The sequence below is a fragment of the Columba livia genome, chromosome 4 (genome assembly GCF_036013475.1).
Source record: "Columba livia isolate bColLiv1 breed racing homer chromosome 4, bColLiv1.pat.W.v2, whole genome shotgun sequence".
Taxonomy (NCBI): domain Eukaryota; kingdom Metazoa; phylum Chordata; class Aves; order Columbiformes; family Columbidae; genus Columba; species Columba livia.
In genome coordinates this window covers 36,524,402-36,546,963 of record NC_088605.1, presented here as the reverse complement: position 1 = coordinate 36,546,963, position 22,562 = coordinate 36,524,402, and the positions used below count along the sequence as shown (strand labels likewise).

At 37.1% G+C, this 22,562-nt stretch overlaps 1 long non-coding RNA gene across 1 annotated transcript; it reads right to left on the bottom strand.

The window, feature by feature from the left end:
* Positions 1–13,142: 13,142 nt before the first annotated feature.
* Positions 13,143–22,174, bottom strand: LOC135579475 (uncharacterized). Its single transcript, XR_010472619.1, has 2 exons — positions 22,057–22,174; positions 13,143–13,350 (listed from the first exon to the last, which is right to left on the bottom strand). It is a non-coding gene; the product is annotated as an uncharacterized LOC135579475 (long non-coding RNA).
* Between the last annotated feature and the right edge of the window lie 388 nt (positions 22,175–22,562).

Genomic DNA, 22,562 nt, shown 5'->3' with positions numbered 1-22,562 from the left:
GATAATTCTAGTGAAAAATACACATGACATAAGGGATCAGCAACTGAGGTTTGGTTTTGTGTAGGCTATTCTGCATGATCCAGCAAGTACTAAGAAATTCAGACATAAAATCAAATGAAGTGAAGCAGCCCGAGGAGGAAAAAAACAAACAAACAAACAAAACCACACATATATATAATTATATATAATTTGAAAGAATATAAGAATGAAAAGGAAAAGACTTTTAAATTTATAAAGGTGATTTATGGATATGCTGACTTGCAAATATCTCCAGTTAAGTTTAATATAGAAGTTGTTCTTGAATAGTTTCCAAGTAAACATCAAAAAGGCCTTGTTTTAGGAAGTTAACTAGTCTAATAAATAGTTTCAATTTTAAATTGTCTTTCATTCTTTAATGTTGTTGTTGGCATGTCAGCAAGGACAGACCTCACATCCTAGATGACAGGTTGCAGGTAGTATGACAATGACTTCAAGTGCTCTTAGGCTTTATAAACTCAGAACCAACAGCTCAAATTTTTCAATGGTGAGCTGTTTCAGAGAAAACAGAAAGTGTTTTATTTATCTGTAGTAGAGGAGCAAGATGTGAAGTGTAATATTTTTATCTTCCTTTAAAAACAAGCAAACTGAACACTTCAACTGAACACATCAGTTCTGATAACAAAAATTGATATATTATTATAAAGTGAAAAAGCATGCTGAGGATGAGAATAACTGGGCAATGTTGTCAGTCTGGGGCATTTTGTTTCAAGTTTTCCAGTGTTTGACATGTTTCATAAATGTTCAAGTCCTGGAATCATGCTGTCATAAGAGTCTTTGTTTTTAAACTTATTGTAAAATAAAATAAGCTCTGAAGTTCTTATGATCACTAAAACAAGGTTGAAAATAGGACCATGAGAAACAAAGAATAGAAATTTCTTTGAAAACAGAGCATAAAGAAAAGTATCTAAACCTTCCTGTTGTTTTGAGTGTCATGAGAAGTAAAATAGTTTTGGGAACCTAGAGAGTTGCCTCACTATATTGAGCACCAACTCAGTGATTTGAATACTAGTAAACTTCCTGCTGATTACCTCCAACAAGCAGATAGGTTTGAGGCTCTGTCGAGCTTTTAGGAAAGGAAGCTGTCCAAAATATGTGGATCTTCAAAGCATCTCTGACTTCATCCCAGAGGTTCCTGGTCCAGTATTTAGCTTCCCTCTTTTCCTCTGTTCAGGATCTAAATCCAGCAGATCCAGGCAAAACTCAGAGAATGAGGCTCTGCATAGCTTTTCTCTACTCCTTCTCTATTTTATGAAACTTCTGAATGCAACAGCATCTGGTGAGTTCCTCTAGAATACTGAACAGATGTAAAAGTTGACTGTACTGAAGCTAGCAGCAAGAAAACAGAGAGGGGTCAGAAGTGATTTCTCCTTAAACAAAGTGTATTTCCCGGACTAAAAAGATATTTCCCAGATTAAAAAGTATATTTCCCAGATTAAAAGATATTGCAACCACTCCACATATCGTTATCTTTTCCTGGATAGTGATGATGTTAACAACGATAATGTGGCCTTAAAAAGAGGTTTAATATCATTTAGGGAATACAGTATTTAGGTAGTACTTCAATTTGTCGTAGAATAGCATGTTCACTTCTAACAAAAAAAAAAAGTGGTCATCTTGGAAACTGCTTGAGCACTGTTAAACTAATGGTGTATTTGAGAACAAGAGAAGGCATCACTGAATATTTTTATTGTCAAAGTATTCAACCCATCATATTTAAAAGCATTTGGACTCCAGAGAGCATTTTGCACATTTAATAACTGCTGTCATTGTTTCTGTTATAATTCAATAGTATTTTATCAATAACCTTACATAATATTTAGCTTAAATGCCAGTCCAAAGGTAACCCATAAAGAAATACAAGAAGATTTGCATAATAATTACTCATCAGTTCAACAGGAGAGAAGAAATAATGAATCTTTTTAAAACCTGAAAATTTCAATGAGGTTGTAAATCCAAATCTACTGACGATGCACTTAATGTGTTTTCTCCCAGGGCTGCCCAAAAATTCTTTTAGAAGTCACAGCATAGTATACTCTTAAAAAAAAAAAACAAATCCCCTGACCGTAATCATTCCTTTCTTGTCTCAGGAGAGTTTTTTAATTAATTAATAATGATAATAATCCATGCTTCCGTATTACTTTCCCTCTATGATTAATGAAGTGTTTCATAGCCTTTATTAAATTAAATCTCCTAATTCCCTGAGAGATGAGTAAATACCATTATTTCAGTGACAACGTACAGAAGAGAAGTTAGGTATGGAAAGGTTAAATAACTTATCTAGCACAGTGTAAATAAGGATAAATATTAAGAAATAGCAATTAATTCCCAACCCTAGAATTATGAGATGGGTTTAAAATAATGTGATTTGTATTTCTTAATGCTATTTTTATTTGTTTTTACTCCCCTGGATTTTTGCCTTCAGTTGTTTTTCTAATTGTTCTTTTTAAAGCTTCCTCTCTACAACCATGGAGTCTAGAGACTTCTTTTTCCTGAAACTAGAGAAAGAGATAGATAAAATTCTCACACAAAAACTCCTCCTCAGGGGCTTTAGACTTCAAGCAGAGCAACAAATAATTTGAGATTGAGAAAAAAAAAAAAACAACAGTAACAAAATCCCCACAAACCTAAAGGTCCTAAAGATGAGCTTTTACATCCATAATCAGGTGCCTACAGAAGCAATTTGACTTTTTCAAGATGTGGTTTTCCCTGACTTAACAGGAATTTAATGAAGGCTCAGAACCATTGAGCATCCAGGCCTTTTTTTAGGTGTGTAATTAAAGGGTTCTGGGCTGAACTTTCAAAACTAGTTTTGAAAAATCTTAACCTGTATCTCTTGACTTTTACTCTCTGCTTATTGGCACATTTTTCTTCCCATTTTTATTTATATTGCACTTGTCATCATAGCAGATTAGGGCAAATTAAATTCCACAATAATTCACCAAAAGCTGTGAGTTCTATTTTAAGATTAAGAGCAGTTGGTTCATTATAATAAAAAATTTCCATGTTAACTGCATAGTCTAGGAAACGATGAAATTATTTTCACAACAAAATTAAGACTTTTGACACATACAACACAGAAACCATAAGTTAAGGAAAAATTAAACAAAAATGTTCTTCCTGAAGCTGTAGATGCTTTGTGAGACCTCTGTTCAAACAAGCTTTCTTAATGGATTTTTTTTTCATAATGTTCTCTGTCTAATTAGATTCACTTTCCCCTTCTGCATTGTAAACAAAACACATGTATATTCAGCAGGTTCATGCTAACACCTTCGGCATGATGATGTCCTTTAGCCTCAGATTTCCCTTCAGCCCTTCTATTGTATGTTCCTGTGAAATGAGGAGCAAATAGGTTAATACTTTTGACCACAGGCAAAAGTTTGAACGGAAACTACTGGAGATCAAGCACAATTAAACACTAATATAATTGTCTTCATATAGCAGAAATAAATTGTCCTTTCACCATAATACTTCTGTTTTACAGTTGAGAAAAAGGCCAAAAAGTGATAAAGAATGATTGTTTCAATGACCATATAGATCAAATATGAACTTTAGCATGTAAGTAAGCACATATCTAAAGGATTGTGCTCTTTGATTTACTCCTGGGCCTAGCACTGTCATAAATATAAGGTCAGTCTCTTTTTCAGTGTCTGAACCAGCCATTACTTTTTACTTTATGAACTGTATACTCCATCTCTGTACTGTACAGGACTAAACTTCATTTTTCTCTGTTTCCTAAATAATTGATACACAGCCATTAACACAACAGAACTCTTCCACAAAAGTGTTTTGCAATGAAGCCTTTCCACAAGCAATTTGACCTGTGCTTGCAAAATAGTGAGGTAATTTTTAACTCCTCAGGGCCATTTCCCTTTTAAACTAGAATTATTTAAAGACAAAATTATCCAGATGAAAGCAGCAACATCTGGTGGTAAAAAATGAATATTATAAATAATTATGATTTATTGAAATACAGATTTTAAACTTGATTTCAAGTGGAAAAATATTCTGTTCAACTCCTTTAATCAATATTTTAAAAGAGTTTATTCAGGGATTTCATGGTTATCTTCTGGGGTTCACGTTTTGAGGTTTTATTGCATTTCAGGAACTTTTTGCAACTAGGTGATATTCCCAAGCTATCTGTTTTTTGTTTTGGTTTGTTTTTTTTAACGTATTTATAAGTGGGGTTCGAGCTTTTTAAAAAATATGTTGGTTTTTTTTTTTTTTGGTAGGGACTATGTAGCATTGAATATCAAGCTGTAAGGGTAAGCTCAACTGGAAACAAGGAGATTATCAACAGGCAACCTTTCAAGTAAATAGAGGAAGAACACACTTTACTGAGTGACACTGCAGCACCCTATTCGGATCTTTTCCCTGTCCCACGCAGTAACAATTGATTGGATTTTTTTCTTTTTCTTTCTCCATCACTTTCCTTCTTCCTTGCTATTGTTCCTTTGATGATGTGTTTCTTCTTCTGCATCACTCCGTGCTCTGTTCTCACATCTTACCTGCAGTTGCAGAATTGTCTACTTCCTCCAAGCTTGGAGATTTGCGAAAAGGAAGAGTGAAATATCATTATACCTCCATTTTACAAATTATTGTAATTTCACTGCATAGGGCTCAAACAGGCCTCCCTGTAATACTGCTATATTGCCACACAACTTGCAAAATAACCTACTACACAAGCATGCATATGTAAGCACAAAATGTCTTTCCAAGTTATACAGAGAGGCATTCTGCATAATGACCTCAGACAACAGGATTAAGTACTATATCTTTAACCTCTGTGAGTGGTACCGCAAGGGAAATTTTAAACCTGACATATTTTAAGTGTCTTTAAAAGTCCCTAAACCATGTTCTTACTATCCATACTGATAAGAATTCAAATAAGGATTTAGCTTTTGGCAATATATACACATATTTGTTTTTCTCGTTTATGTTTAAGGTTCTGCAGTAAAAATCAATGTGTGGAAGGGTAATACATGTAACAGCATCAATAACAATAATTCTTATATTCTGCTAGAGGCCAAACCACTGTCAAAATGGGATTTCATGTTATGCTTTCGTCTTCCTTCGGATAAAAAACTATCAATTTCATTTCTGTAGCACATTTATTATCATTTGTTACAGCTCTACTGCATGTTCTACTGATGCTGTTTAAGCATTACCTGTTAAAAGAGTAACGTCATTAGCTAGAATGGGGTATATGTGCATATGTTGATAAACTATTTTATTGTGATTTAGCTATAATTTATTTCATCCAGCATAAAAGGAAAAGGTAGAATACAGGACAATCTTACCGATGTATCAAGGGCCTGAATTAGATTTGCCAAAAGCTTTTCCTTAAAAACAAAACAAAACAAAACAAAACAAAACAGCTTTATATATAGCCCTGTTTTTCCTAAGGATGGTAATATTTTTTATTACCCGTCAATGTTTTTAGCATGGAGTTATGCACAGATGATTCAATCAAATAAGCAACCTCACTGTCTTGGATGTTGTACAACTATACAGGAAAGATATATTCCAGTCCCTTACAACTTAAAATCTGAAAAAGTCTAGAAACAGACAGAGGCTGAAGGAAGGAAAGATAGTTTGGTTAAGCAAAACAGTTAGGATATAATGAATATTATTGGGATGTGGTTAGTAATTTTCTATTGCATTTGTTTTTTTCTTTGCATAATGCATCCATTTCTTTTGATAATCCTCACTCAAGATTAATGGGGGAAAACCAGTACGGTTGGTCATGGCAATAGCAGATACTGTGAAGAGAGGGAAGAGAGAGAGGTCTGTCGGCTGGAATTACAGAATCACAGAATCACACAGAATCACAGAATTGACTGGGTTGGAAAAGACCTCAGAGATCATCGAGTCCAACCCTTGGTCCAACTCTAGTCCATTTACTAGATCATGGCACTAAGTGCCATGTCCAATCTCAGTTTAAAAACCTCTAGGGACGGCAAGTCCACTACCTCCCTGGGCAGGCCATTCCAATGCCTTATCACTCTCTCTGTAAAGAATTTCTTTCTAATATCCAGCCTAAATTTCCCCTGGTAGAGCTTAAGCCCATGCCCCCTTGTCCTATTGCTAACTGCCTGGGAGAAGAGACCAATCCCCACCTGGCTATAACTTCCCTTCAGGTAGTTATAGAGAGTGATGAGGTCACCTCTAAGCCTCCTCTTCTCTAGACTAAACAACCCCAGCTCCCTCAGCCTCTCCTCATAGGTCTTATGTTCAAGTCCCTTCACCAGTCGTGTTGCTCTTCTCTGGACCCGCTCCAGCACTTCAATGTCTTTCCTGAACTGAGGGGCACAGAACTGAACACAATACTCCAGGTGTGGCCTCACCAATGCAGAGTACAGGGGAAGGATCACTTCCCTTGTCCTGCTGACCACGCTGTTTTTGATACAGGACAGGATACCGTTGGCCTTCTTGGCCACCTGGGCACACTGTTGGCTCATGTTGAGCTTCCTGTCAATTAGCACCCCCAGGTCCCTTTCTGTCTGACTGCTCTCCAGCCACTCTGTGCCCAGCCTGTAGCGCTGCAGGGGGTTGTTGTGACCAAAGTGCAGCACCCGGCATTTGGCCTTATTGAACTTCATCCCATTGGAATCAGCCCATTTTTCCAGTCTATCCAGATCCCTCTGCAGAGCCCTCCTGCCCTCCAGCAGGTCGACACTCCCTCCCAGCTTGGTGTCATCAGCAAATTTGCTGATGATGGTCTCAATCCCCTCATCTAAATCGTCAATAAAGATGTTAAACAGGACTGGACCCAACACTGACCCCTGGGGAACACCACTAGTGACTGGCCGCCAGCTGGATGCAGCCCCATTCACCAGCACTCTCTGGGCCCGGCCCTCCAGCCAGTTCTTAACCCAGCGTAGAGTACACTTGTCCAAGCCATGGGCTACCAGCTTTTGCAAGAGTATATTATGGGAGACAGTGTCAAAGGCCTTGCTGAAGTCCAGATAGACCACATCCACGGCTTTCCCCTCATCCACCAGGTGAGTCACCTGATCATAAAAGGAGATCAGGTTGGCCAGACAGGACCTGCCCCTCCTAAACCCATGCTGGCTGGGTCTGATCCCTTGTCCATCCTGAAGGTGCTGTGTGATTCCATTCAGAATGATCTGCTCCATAACCCTGCCAGGCACCGAGGTCAGGCTGACAGGCCTGTAGTTGCCAGGGTCAGCTCTGCAGCCCTTTTTGTGGACTGGGGTAACATTGGCCAATTTCCAATCATATGGGACCTCCCCAGTGAGCCAGGACTGTTGGAAGATGATGGAGAGCGGCTTGGCAAGTTCTTCTGCTAGCTCCCTCATCACCCTAGGATGGATCCCATCTGGTCCCATAGACTTGTGAGGATCCAGATGGCTCAGTAAATCACCAACTACTTCCTCCTGGAATACAAGGGGCCTATTTGGCTTTCTATCTCTGCCAACCATCTCCAGAGATGAGTTGTCCTGAGGGCCACCTGTCTTACTGGTAAAAACTGAGGCAAAGTAGGTATTAAGTACCTCAGCTTTCTCCTCATCTTTGTTAACTATATTTCCTTCAGAGTCCAACAGAGAATGGAGGTTTTCCTTGCCCCTCCTTTTGTTATTAACATATTTGAAGAAGGACTTTTTATTATCCCTGACAGAATTGGCCAAGTTAACTTCAAATTGCACTTTTGTTTCCCTGATCTTTTTTCTGCATGATCTAGCTATTTCCATAAATTCTTCATAAGTAGCCAGCCCTTTTTTCACAGTCGGTAAAGTCTCTTTTTATTTCTGATTTCATTCAAAATCTCCCTGTTTAGCCAAGCTGGTTGTCTCCCCCGCCGGCTAGCCTTTCGGCACACTGGTATAGCCTGTTCCTGTGCACTCAAAACCACCTGCTTGAAGCATGTCCGGGAATTGGTCTATTGCTGTATTTAAGTCCAGCTGTGGTTTATGCACGCAGTAAATTTTTCTGCTCCTATTACTATTGCTCTTGGCTGTTTCTAGAAAAACTCAAATTCTTTGAGATTCTGCTTTAGTAATGTGAATAAATAAAGACAAAATCTGCTCCCAGTCTTCTAGTTTTTATCTTTCTCACAGTCTTTGTACACAGACAAATAGTTACCTCCTAAAGTGTCTAGATAGCAAGGAAATGTTTTTAACAACTACCTACTATCACTGTGCAAGAAATTTGAGATATTTAAGACTCCATATAAACTACGAAGAGTGGTTTTGACATGTTTTTGTGGAGAATGCAATTATTTCTTATTTTCACCTACTGTTGACATTAAGAAAATAGCCTTTATCCTCTTCTGTGTAATCAATATAAAAATATTGCTACATCTCTCTTTCTATGACCTGCAGCAGATGCTCCTGCCTCTGCAAACTTAATTAAGCTTCTCTCTGGTATCAAAATGCAACAAAAGCCATTCAGTGCAGATCTTCTTACAGTATGCCAAGACAATGGCATGAAGGTATTATTTCAGAAGTGCCACATACAGTAATACTGGTCAGTTTAAATCAAGTTTGTAATCATTGCATAAAGCTGGAAATTATATGTAGTCTGATTAGTCCTCATGAATTACATGAATTGTTTAAAACAACAGGGAAAAAAACCCCGCAAACCGAGAAGTTACCCAAAAAGCTGGATTGTGCATATATGACTTAACAGCATGTATAATTTTACTTATTTTAAACAATTCTCGTTTTCACAGTGATAATTCTAGCAGCCAATTCTGTGTCACAGAAAACAAGATAGAACAGGCAATCAAAGACCACAGTTCATGACTAAATAATGAACTATAGAAATTAAGATAGATTAATTAGAATGCCTGCTTTTACATGTTGACTTTTATGTAGGAAAACTTGGAAATTTGTTGGAAGGATATTAATGAGTGAAATATTGGGAGCATATTAAATAATAATGACAGAACACTTCACAAGAGTGTTAGACTGACACTCTTCATTGAAGATTTTCCTGAATTATTCCAATATAGCTTAACGACATTTCTCAGTCATACAGAGAAATTAGATATCCGTGTTGAAAACTGATCCACAAACAAGAAAACTGTGACAGTCTTGTCATTTTCTACCATGGCATTTTCAGAATATCTATCATATTCATAAGAAACTCATATCTCTTGACAAGAGTGAGCTTTCCAAGCATATGGTGGATGTCCTCCACAAACTCCATTACATCTGTCAACACCCTTTACCAGTATGGACCGTATAATTAACATATTAATATCTCACATCATGGCAGTATCATTACCTATCTGAAATACCTACAAAAGTAAGACCAACCTTCAGGTTTTCAATCCACACTTACTAAAGCCAATACTTTTCAAAATTAACTCTCAGATGTGCCATCAGCAAACAGTATTTTCTCTAAACAAAGAACTACAGCTGTTAACATGAATATGGGTTCACAGTGTGACATTATCTTCATGATTTCCCTGAATAATTCCATACACTTCAGTACCAAAATTATTCTGTATGTAAGACACATCGATGATATCTTCATGATCTGAACCCAAAACTTGGAATTTCTCAATTCAACAGAAATTCAGTAATTATGATTCTCCTCTGGAAGACTCTTAAAATAATGTGACCTTTCCAAATATCCTGAGCCATATAAAAATGGGAACTTAAAAACTTAAATATATAGCAAAATCGTAAAATCATAGACTGACAGATTAAATGCAAGATGAAGAATGTCAAGAAATAGAATACTGCACACAGAAAACATACAGCAGGATTGACTCTAAAGTAGCCATTTCAACTGTGAAAACATATTTTAGGATCACTGTGGATAGTTCTTTGAAAATGTCACTTAACTACTTAGCAGTAAGCAAGAAATGTAGATAGAATGGCTGCAATTGTTAATAAAATTAATGCAGAACAAGCCAGAGGATGCTATTGTTCTATGAGGTAAATCCACCATGCACCTACATTTTGAACACTGATTTCAGACATGGCAATCCTTCTTTAAAACGATATAGTAGAATTTGAAAATGTCTAGGCAAGCACAACAAAGATTATCGTAATGGCTATAAAATAATATTTTTGACTCAACTATAAAACTCACACAGCATTCTCACTGACTGCTTGGAGCTTGTGAGAACACTCTGAACTTAGGGTTTCATCTACTTTTTCCATGGGCAGCCACAGTTGGTCACAGCCAGAGATGGGATACCAGTTCATAGGGAGTTTTGATCTATTCTTCTATTTTCCCTTCCTGCTTCACCATTAATCGGTATTTGAAATCAGAGAGTAAACTACAATTTGAAGTGATGACAAAATGACTATTGTTTGTTTTTATAGAAGACTAAAAAATACTCATGACATGTGGGAGCTTGAAGTTTGTCCTACTCCATTTTTACTTTTTTTTAGAACCTGGCAGTGGATTATGTGACATCTGACTGATGATTAGAAAAACAAGTAGGAGGGACCTTGAAAGGGAAAAAAACCTCATATTTAGAGAAAGGTGCAATCTGGGTCATTCTGTTGCTAAAAGGGTCGGACACAACATAGTAGATTTGCAGCAGGTTTACTGAAACTTTTCCAAATCTCATATACATGTGTAGAACTACATGCCACAATTTTCCCATTTCCATTTTGAGATTTTTTTTTTGTCTTTTTATTTTAAAAAGAATTTCGTCATGCATTCCATAGTATAACACATATATTTACTACTGGTTTAGTTAAATGAAACATTGACTCTTAGTGCAAGCATTTCTTTTGAAAGCAAATTTGAATCCAGTATGAATGCTGCCTGAATTCCTGTCAGGTCTCAAATGTTAAAGTATTTTTAGGAAAACTAGCCAGCTGAAATATCTGTATCTTAAGATTCATAAAAACAGAAAAGCTGACAAGGAGCTTCAATATGACACAAAGTGCAACTTCACTCATGACGTTTCTGCTTTCACCAAATATATTGTAATTTCCAGCATTTTCAATACAATCTGTGCCAATCAATGCCATTGATAATCAGTGTATTAAAAATATAAAAATGAAGGTCACATCAGTCTGTATATGAAAATAAATGAGTGATGTATGTCAAATGAAACAAATACTTGAAAATGTGGACTAAATGTTGCTTGGCAACAGAATGCTTGGCTAATGCTGGGGTGTCTATGAGACTTATACAGTTGTTAAAACAGTGCTACTTTAAAGCAGGAGGGAAAGCATGGCAGTAACGGTAATGAACATCTCAATAATAATTATTTAAACCACCATACCCAACGATTCCTACTAAAAAACCCAATAATTGCTAAAATACAGCAGCTTTAAATCACAGTCTATTTTTATTAAGATAACAGCTGCATTCACGGTAGGTATTATGGTGTACGCTATAAGAATTTTTTTTCCTTCAGGTTTTAGATTCATTTTGTAATTCAGTTTACACAAATAACTTAACCCACAAATATTTGGCCCATTCAGGTCCAATATAGATAACATTTCTTATCCAAATGATCTAAAGATAAGAAAACTGAATAAATCTATTATTTTCTGTCAAGCATTTTGCATAAGATACATTTTTAGAAGACATACCCATGAGTTACATTTAATTTCCAGGCAGAAACTAAGAAATCAGGTCATTTTTTAAGGCCTTGAGCTGTTGGAATATTTGCATTAATCTGAGAAGGTGCTGGATCATCCAGAAGTGGAATGAACACCAGGCAAAGTTCCATTACAGGTCCAAACCAAAACATTTTAAATGGGCAATTTAATTAATTTTAAATGAACTTACCTAGAGAGCAGAAAGACTTCAGTACACAGTTTTGTGAGACATTTTATCTTCCTTGCCTTCTAGAATTTAAGGTAAAATTCTAGCCCCAGGGCACTGGGATAGCTGCCTGTGTAGAACCACTAAAATTAGAATAGTTCTCCTAGAACGTATAATCTAAATTTATCTCCATAATAGTAAGATTGTGTATTTCTAGCTGTGTGTCTTTAAATAACTAAATATGATCCAATTTAATAAGCTAAGAACATTCTGAACAATTTCTCACTTTAGAGTATTTTGATTTGGGTTAAAAAAATCAAAGTTGCTTTTGAAATGAGATTGTGTGTGCCTTTAGAGTAATGCTCTTCTATGGAGTCGTAAAATATATCAAACCATGTGCTCCTATAGATGGTAAAAGTATGCTTTGTATACCATGACATAAATTTCAGGGGGGTTGTACTTGTACACCGTTGCTATTAATGGAGTAATGGTTGGTACCAGAAGCTACGTCTTTGAGTTTATTTAAGGAAATTGGTTTTGTATTTCTTAATATTCCTTCAATTTTTCTTCATACTTGTTTCATGTGTATCTTAATTAGGCAGGAAAAAAAGCATTTAAATGCATTTCTGGAGAAGCAATTCAGGGCTGAAATTGAAAAGCCATTCTTATCTAATGTTACATCATTAACTCTTACAGAGTGATACTTACCTTAGGTAAAGTATTGCAATACCTAGACACAACACGATCACTAAAAACTGAATTTTTGATTTCAGGTCTGAACTTTCTTCCTGTTATAGGTTTATACTAGCCGGTGTTCAGTATTACTTTGATGTATTGCAGGTATTTTTGATGCTTCAGTTGTTAAGTGACCATATGTAAGTGCATGTATATACAACAGAACTATCCAGTCACAGATTATACACATCCGTCACTCCAATAGCTTCACTTCCAACATCAGTAGGGAAATGAAATCATCACAAGGAAAAGCAATAATCTGAGGTAACAGCAAATGTTTTGCTCTAAATGCAGAAGTTTCTTTTCACATATACTAATCTCTTCTTTCATAGGAGGAGGTATATTTTCCTGGGTGTGTCACCCTTCCCCTCCCTCCTTAGGTCATTTTTCAGGCATTTCTAGCCCTGCATAAAAAGTGTCTGCCAGCAAGGTACACATACCTTAAAAGTGTAACACAGTTATTTATTGGCTGATGCACACACAGATATCTAGGATTTAACAAGCTACTTGAGTAAGTACTAACATGCACTCTGGCATGATAAGACACTCAGAGTCTCCGCTGGCCAGGCAGGCACCAGCCTGGAGGGGAAGGGCCAGCTTCCACTGCCCCTGAAACAGATTCTTTTTCACTGACTCCATTTTTTTCCTTCAGGATTTTATACCATTTCATGCTGATGTTCTTCCTCTTGAAATGATGAGCTACTAATGATCTAGTCCCAACAATCCTACTGTGTCTGCAGTTTCATCTTTCTTATCTTGTGTACTTCTACTGTGCAGACTTCCTCTCCACTTAGCAGTTTTCTCAGAGGTCTGAGCCAAGGTTATGAAGCTGAGCCATAGCCAGTCTAGGTCTTCACAGGCAACTGCACCCTGTGGAGAGTGAGGAGGTGATTACAGAAGGGATGACAGAGAGAGACAGGTATAGGTGCAATTCAGTTCATGACCAAAGACAGCAGCAAAAGCGTCCCTGACCTCAAAAAGCTGTTAATACTACACAGCTTTCCAAAGCCTGGTGACTCCACTCCTATACCCTGCAAATCCTCAAGACAATCAACACTAACAGCACTCCCCACCTTGGTGTCTCTTTCAAATGAGAGGAAACACCTTGCCCACAGGCCCAATCCACAGCATTGGCATACCTGATCTCTTATTGTACTCTATTACTTCTATTTCAAATACTGCCTTGTGCAGTATAGTACCAGTACAGTCTGTATGGGAAAACCTGGTTTCATTCCTTTCCCTTCAGAGAAGAGAAAGAGTAAATATTTTTTGTTCTCTACCATCCATATGGCAAAGAAAGATAGTTTGGAAGTAACAAGATATTTCATCCTTTCACCTTTTTGACCTCTAATAGAAGGCAGGGATAAGAACAAAGGGAAATTCTTTTTCTTCTGGCACACATGTCAGTCATCTCTGAGATGACTACATATCTGAAGTTGCTGCAAGCAGCATAAACACATCATTGTATTTCTGATTAAAAATCTTCCAGCTAGTCAAGGTCCAACAGTTTATTATATCCTAGATAGTTCTATAGTGCCCAGCATTTCACTTCTGAAAACTTCCCCATGAGGAGTTTAACAGAGGGCAGGTACATGGATCACATTCCCCAAAATACAGAGCTTAAAACAATCACCTTAATTCCATTAGGTAATTTTCATGCAGGCAATACAAGTGAAAAATGAAAAAAGTCCCACAAACTTGTGTCTGCCTGAGTTTGAGAGTCAGAATGTGGTCCAGAGACTGAGGGAGATTCGTGCAGCTATTGTGTAGTTAAATTATCTTCATTAGATAGGAAGCAATTTTGCTGCTTTGCAGGAGTATCTAAGATCACAGACGAATTAGAAAAACAGACCAATTATCCTTCCATACTTTATCCCTTTCCAGTTTTAGCAAATGCCAGACACTTCTGACAAAGACAACTGTTACCACAGTACTTTCCCAGAGGAAGACTGCAACTTCAGTTCACGTGTTTAGCTCTTTGTATAGGCAATCAAATAATTATTGTATTACACTTTATTTTATGTCCATCCAATTAGGCTTGGTTTGGACATGAATAAGTGTTTATTGACTAAATCAATAGTCTTACTCATGTTACAGTGCACATAAAATAGTTACAAGAGTAAAATCGGTTGTTATATTAACCACTTGCAAAGAATGGTCAGGCTAAGCTTTGAACTAACATTGCCTCATTAGGTTATATTCTGATTAAGAAGTAGACAGGAAGAAAAGGAAGTAATTTTTTTTAAAAAATTAGTCTTTCATTTCCTTTCCACACTTTAGATTAATTAGAATTTACCACTAAAAGAACCAGACAGTACAATTAAGTTTTACAGCAGCCATATTAAAGTTTTTAAAAATTGAGATTTAACTTCCCCATAAATCCCAGGGGTACTTACAATTAAATTAGGCTTGGTCATTTGAAATAACAGAATGAGATACATAGTATGCCACACACTCTCTGGTGCAAGAACCCAGCTAATCAAGAGAGTGACCTAGCCTATTGCTACTTCAAAAATACAGCAGCAGTACAGCACTACTGATATATCTGGAAATACCTCTCTACAGAGAATATACACATGTAAAAGTTATTTCCTGTTTCTTCTCCCTGACTTCTGCACTGAGCTACAACAGAATGAATAATCTATCACAAATAAGCTATAAAAGCGATTTCATCTCTTCTCCCCTTCCAGTTGTGACATATCTGTGAAATGGTCAAGTTCCTGCACAGGTATTAGGTGCCTAATAGAATGTGAATAATTTCCCTCTTCTGATCTTCTATTTTGAACTCGTCCCCAAAAGCCTGCATTGTATTTTTAATTGACAGCTCTTCTCTTCATGAACACAACTGTTAGAATACCACTATGTTTCATTGACAATATCCAAATTAATAACTTGTTAAAATAATTATTTTAGAAACTCAGTAAGCAATTTGCCTTGGTTATTTTTCTGCTAGAGTCCTTTGGTTAAATGCTGGGCCATTGACCAGACCCGATGATACAAGTCTGTTTCCTTGCCTCTGCTTTATACGTAGTGGGCTATAATCTCTCTGAAATAAATTCATAAGGGTGCTGGAGCATATCCTAGCCTCTACAGCAGAAAATCAGTTGGAGGAAATGATCACCCAAAATAATGAGCCCAAGGCAGCCAACACAAAGCACTCTAAGTTCACATCAAATCCTACTCCCCTCTGGCAATTAGGTGACTTCACCTAATGGTAGAAATCTTTGTGTTTTTCTTCATAAAGAAAGGTATATTTTGTTCAAATATGATCAGAAAAAAAGATTGTGGGGATAGTGCAGCCCAAAACAGCATTTGTTGTTCCCGAAGGTGAAAGCTAGAGCTGCTTCTTTGTCTGATGAAATGTTTCACACCTCAAAGGAGAGTAATCTACCTTTCAGGCTAAATTATTCAGAAGTAGAGAGGTTTGAGACAAATACTCTCCTGTTATTCAATTAATGTTCTATTGATTAAGCTATTTAGTTAATATTAACTTAGGCACAGACAAATGTGAGACTTAGGTATGATACACCTGTGCTCATCACAATCAAGTCTGAGTCTCAGTATGCCCAGAAATAAAACTTCAAGTTCTTGGACAAAGATACAGACATTGCACAGTGACTTCTACAGTGAATTCTACAAACTTGAAACAAAGCAACAATTATGGATTTGAATAAACTAAAGAGGAATTAGAAGAAACAATCTGCATCTTGAACAATCTCCAAGAAAAGAGCCAGTTATTGTTACTGTTATATAGGTAGTATTAAAACATTTACATTCTGCACTGGTTGGTCACTTACGGGGGGGCAGGGGGAGGGTGGGGAAGGGCTTGGAATGACAGGGGGAAGTGTTCTTTCTTTGTTGTTTTTTTTCTGAATCACTAACCTGTATTCCCGTGACATTAAGCGTGCAATGTTTCTAGCACACCCTTTCCAAACTTTCAGCATATGAATTGTACATGTCCAGTGCTCATGTCCACAAGCCCCATGCAGCTGCCTTTCTAGGCACTTTTCTTTCATCTCCAGGTTTTCAGAAAACAAGCACTCAGATCCTGCATTCCCTGAACATCAGTTTGCTATGCATGCTTCAGAAACAACTATTTCTCAAAGTTGCTTTTGCTAATGCAAAGTAAATACTACCAGAGAACAGCACATGTAAGTTAGTTGCCTAAGAGCCTTAATGTAAATTTCCCAAAAAGTCCTCACGAAAGGACACTTGCTTGTAGTTTGGATGCTAAACAGCCTGTTGCAAAGAAAATTTTCCAGAGCTCATGGTGGATGAGTGAAATGATAGCCAAACACAGCAGACATTCAGTGTGCTTGGTTGCTCACAATGACATCATTGTCCAGACAAATGCAGATACCTGATTGTTGTATGTGGAAAATCAGAGAGAGATTTTACAGATGTTCTGCATATTTGTCCACTTCCATACTTTTTAGCATAAACAGCTTGACCTAGGCAGCTTTCATTCTACCAAAACATCAGGAGAAAGCACTGATAAGCTATTAAAATTTAGAGAGAAAATGTATTATAATTCCTGCTTTGACAACAAAAATATAGCATATGTGTATCTTTGTTTTCATTCATATTAGTAGAAATGCTTGACACTTCAGAAATTATGGATTTTTTAAAAACAGTTAATATCTATCACACCTGAAATTATATTTATCTGATGGTATCTGACACATCTCTCATGCTTTGCAGTAGCTGTTTTCATTTCTGTAGTCTCTACAATGGATGGCAATATATGACCAGCAATACAGCACCTTCAACAGAACCATAAACAGGCACTTAGGAACTCAATGAAAGATTACACCATTTTCTGGTGGGCAGAGTGCTTAACACCATTAGTGTCATAGCTTGATTAAATCATCCTACATAACATTTCAAATGCACTGCAACCAATTAAGTCAGCCCCTTGTAGCTCAATACATCTTTACATTTCTATGGTCATAAAGATGTTGTGAAAAAATTTCTGAGATAGCCTGTATGTGAAATGACTTATTGTGCTATAGTTATGCCTAACACAGTTTTGTGGAAATAAAAGTGATTAAAACACCTCTAGTCAGGTGGTTTTTGTATAGAAAATAATTGTGAAATAAGTCTTAATTGCACACTTCAGAGGGTTTTTCTGAGCTACAGCAGGAAAATAAAGGACTATGTGAACCAACCAGCTGGAACAGAGAAAGAAATAAGCTACATTCATTTTCAGTCAGGTCCATATTGTGGCAACATCTCCTTGTAACTTTAATATTTCACCCAAATGATAATATCACCAAGAAGACACTGAAAAGGATGAATTTGATCCCTAGTGTAATATCCATCTAGCCAGCACATTTCAAAAGCATTTCTGATTATTCAATTGTTCAGTTTATTTCTACATTTCTAACACCACACAGATGCTACACTAGTATCAGAGAAATTACTGAATCCTTTCAGCAGTATCTGTAGGATTCATCACATGTCCACACTGATTGTTATTTATCACAAGTTCCTACTGAAATAAAAAGCAGGTCACATCTGTACACACCAAACAGCAAAGAAAGAAAGTTTGGCACTAAGGAATGTTAAGTTTTCTGACAAAAAACAACTCTTACATTTAATACTTGAACTTTCATGTGGGCTAGAATTGTTTAGTCTCTCCGTTGTCCCTCATCTCTTGCCATTTTGCAGGAATCAGTCAACGATTAATGTCTAAGACATATCAGGACACTGCACTGATCCTGCTCAAGACAGAAATAGAACAAATCTTTTGTTATTCCCAGGCTGACTTGCATTTTATTATCAGTCTTCCACCATTATTCCACAATTTTTTTGAGATCTTCCCAGAAGGATCACTGGAATATACCGTGTACAGGCTCTTCATTCATCAAGTTCTTTAATCTTATTTTGATGGAAACTGGATGCCATTTTGGCTAAAATGCTGTTGCTTGAGTCACATAAATGTATTTGTTACACCTTTACTTTTTATAAGTAAAAGTTTTATACACACCAATTGTACTGGGTCTGGCTGGGTTGCAGTTCGGTTTCTTCATAGCCATCCATATGATGCTTTTTATTTTAAATTTGTGACTATAACAGCATTGATAACATACCAGTATCTTACCCGTTGCTGAACAGTGCCCACACAGCATCAAGGCCTTTCTGTTTCTCACTCTGTCTCCACAGTGAATGGGTTGGCAGTGTAGAACAGGTTGGGTGGGACACAGCTGGGAGAGCTGAGCTGAACTGCCCAAAGCCGGATCCCATGCTACGTAATGTCTCACCCAGCAATAAAACTGGGGGAGTGAGTCAGCAGCTCATGGATGCTTAGCTGCTGACCTGGGTCAAGACCACTGCAAAAGGCTTTAATCTTTGCACCATGGTTCATAGTTCTGTATTTTAGCAGAGATGTTTACTCGGAACATCTTATCCTTGGATTACATTATACCCTATCCAAAACTCTGAAATTCTCAATTGGATAGTGATAGACATATTATTTTACGCATTAAATGCAGAAATTAAAAGGATGAGGAAATGTACAGGAAGGTGAAATATGGATGGATTAGATATCTAATAATGTCAAAGTGAAATCCTACCGTCCTTGAAGTTAATGACAACATTGAAATTGAGTTGAATGAAGCCAATATTTCAGCTGTGAAATTTCCCTTCATTCCTATAATTCTGTTCAAATATTATTAGAAGCAGAAATATAGGAGAGAAATATCATGTGTACTAATGCTAATTCCTGTGTCCTGGAAGAGCGAGAACAGGTAATTGTCCCAATTTCAAAGATGTGAAGTAGCCTTGGCAATACTGAGATTTAGTGACATGATATTGTCTGGTGTATGAGAGGACACAGAAAAGTATCTGATCAAATTATTGGTAGTCAAAGCAGAACTAGCATCAAAAAAGGACATTTTAATCTTATGTTTAAGTAGTATTGTGTAAGTAGTGAATAAGGAAGTCTTGATAGCAGCTGAGAATTTTGGCAAGTATTTTCTCTGGTTGAGGAGGTAGGGCTTCATTCAGCCTGCCTATTTTCCCCATGATTTTTCTGGTTTTATAACTGGAGGTGCACAAATTAATGTGCTGCAAAGGTTGCAATGGTTTCAGGGCAAGACTTCTTTAGTTTATTATTTATAGTTTGCACCATGGGCCAGGAGAGAGAAGGAAAGAGAGAACTTGCATACTAAAATCAATACAAATAATAATAGCCTCTTACAAGAGAAGCCTCAGGGGCTGAATATCTCTGGGTTCCTTTTTTTACATAAATGATCTCGGTGGATTATTGTTTCAATGTTTTATGCTGTCAGTCAGTCACAGTCAGCTCTCTTTTTGTCCCATGGAAATCTTCTCACGTCTATGTGCCAAAATAAAACAAAATTACATAGCAGCAGGTAGCCCGTGATGGCTTCCCTGAATGTCTACAGCAGAACAGTATTACAAAAGAAGCAGCAATCTGTGCGGTTCATAGGCTCTTTTTCAGGCGCACACACTGGCAGTCGATGCTGAAGTGGCCAATGTGTCCCTGCATCGTAGCTGAACCTTCCTATTCCAGAGTGTTGTGTATTGATAAGGATCATGGCTGAAAACATTGTGGCAAAACTAGTTCAGCCAGCCACCGAAGGCGATACATTCAGTGCAGGGGGAACTGTGTTTTACATATCAATGAGAAGCTAACGAGCCACAGATCAGGCCAGATGACCGATACCAGAGGTGGAGGATGTGCTGGAGCGTACATAGCCCCATCTTCTGATATGCCCAGCTTGGCAAAGAAAGGGGAAAAGCGGAGACCTTTCAACGTGGCCCGGGACTGGTCCAGACTTGTCCATCTTTCGCAATCACCCCTTTCTCCCCCAGACTTTTCTCTACACAGAGAGCTATAAAAAAGCTCACCTATAAAAAAGCTCACCTAAAACAGCACTGGTAGGGAAGCCAGCACCCTGAAGACCCTCAGCCTATCAGCCTCACCGAGGGGAATCCACCCTCAGGACTCTTCAGCCCAGCAGCCTCGCCTCGAGCACTGAACCAGACATCAGAGGACGCTGAGGCTCCTAAACTGCAAACTCACTCTTTTCTTTCTTCCTTTCTCTCTGCTCTTTCTTTCTCCCCTTTTTTCTATACCCCCATTTCTCTGTCTCTCCTTCCGTATATGTATTACTCTCTTTCTCTCTCCCTTATAACTTAGATTTCCTTCCCTCTCTACCACTTTCTTTCTCTCTTCCCCTTTTGAACATGTAAGGATAACACCATCTTTAAGCTCTGCTGTTGGATTCTGGTTAAATTTCATATTGTAACTACTAATGGTTGACAATACATTGCTCCTAGTAGGACTTTTGCAGTTAATGTGTTGTTAAGTTCTGTTATACTTTTGCCAAGTTACCATTCGCTGTAACTGGTATTCAAGCACGTACTTTTAGTAAAACTCATAACTGAATTGGACCCCAGAAGTGATTTTCTGTCATTTGCTTCACATAACCGTGCAGAATTAACCCAGAGTTAATTCACACCTGGTCTCATCTGTTAAGTCAAGGCACATGTTGCATTTAGAGTTAACTCATCCCTCATCCCATCTGTTGGGACGGGACACAGAGCAACTTGGCAATGTGGCTCAGTTATTTGTCTTGGTTTATTTTCACTTATTTTTAGCAAGCAAAATGTACTGAAAACCAAAAATTATTCATTTGGGCCACAAGAACATTAATATTTGATAATATTACTGACAATGGGAATGTGCATCAGGATTCTGCAGGGATTCTGAATACCTTGATTCTGGGTAAACCAAAGTCATACATATATGTCTGTATTTTTAATGTGTGCACATAATAACAATACTTAGTGCCTATATTTTTCCACAGACTTTTTTTTCTTTGCCTGAGCAACCCACTTAATTCTGTTATTCTGCTTATTGTTGTACTATGTACAGAGAAGAAATTACAGTGTTTCATAATCCTTTTTGCATCATTTAATAGGTTTTTTCTTATTTATCATTTTTACCTACATAAATATTCAGTGAAAATACATTCAAATTATTTTAAATGTTTATAATTTTTATAATTCTATAATTATATTCAGAGGGTACAAAATTTTGCATGAAATAAATTATATCTTTTTTTTAAAATAGATTACCACAATCCTGTTTACTGAGTCATTCAGTGCTTATAGAGAACATACTATAGTCTCTGCGTTTTTTAATTTTTATATTACTCTTTTACTAAAACAGTAACATTTTTTCGCAACCAAAGGCATATTTCCATTTAATTCCCTTTGATTTTTTTGTTCGCTTTCATACTCATATAATTTAGGAACAAAGGAGGGAAATTAATTAAGATGTCTGCATTTTCTGGATCTTAGAAAGAAGCTGAGCAGTTGGCATTTTGACTCAGTTTTGTCAAGTAAAAGGTTGTTTTCTCTCCAGGGATCTTTTCACAGTAACTATTCAGCTTATTGCAGAAGTTGTGGGTCATATGCAACAAATATAAATCTACCCCAAAAGAAAGTGGACAGAAAAATAGAGGTTTCAACCAAAACTGGAAACTTTGCCAGGAGACGACAGAAGAAACAGTCCTACTGTATCACCCATCCGTGCATACTCACATAAGTGTTATTTCTGTAAGACCACATCAGCTGCAGAACTTGAGGAGGTTACCGCCAGAAGCTACACAGTGAAACTGAAAAGTAGGGAATAGGCCCTACACCCAGTTGGGTGCTTTTGCCTAGATCCTCAAAGCTATATTAATGCCTAACTTGCATTGTAAGCAGTACCTTAAAAACGAAAACAAGTCTTAAAGCAGCAGAGGTCCTGAATGTGTTTCAAGCACAAAGGGTAGCAAAACAAGGGTTCTAGCCCTTATTTTGCATTATTTAAAGATCAATATTTTCCTTTCTTCCTTAAAGAGGTCCTCATTTAGTCCTAGGGGGGGGAAAAAAAAAAAAAAGAAAAAAAGGAAAAGAAAAAAAAAAAAAAAAGACAACCTTCTCGTCTTTGTCATAAGACAGACTCTATGCTGATTGCTGTTTACGTTCAGTGTCTGCTTTGGCACAAGTGCACATCACTTTAGAAACACATGCTTTTTCTGTCTGCATTATTATCATAGCTAATT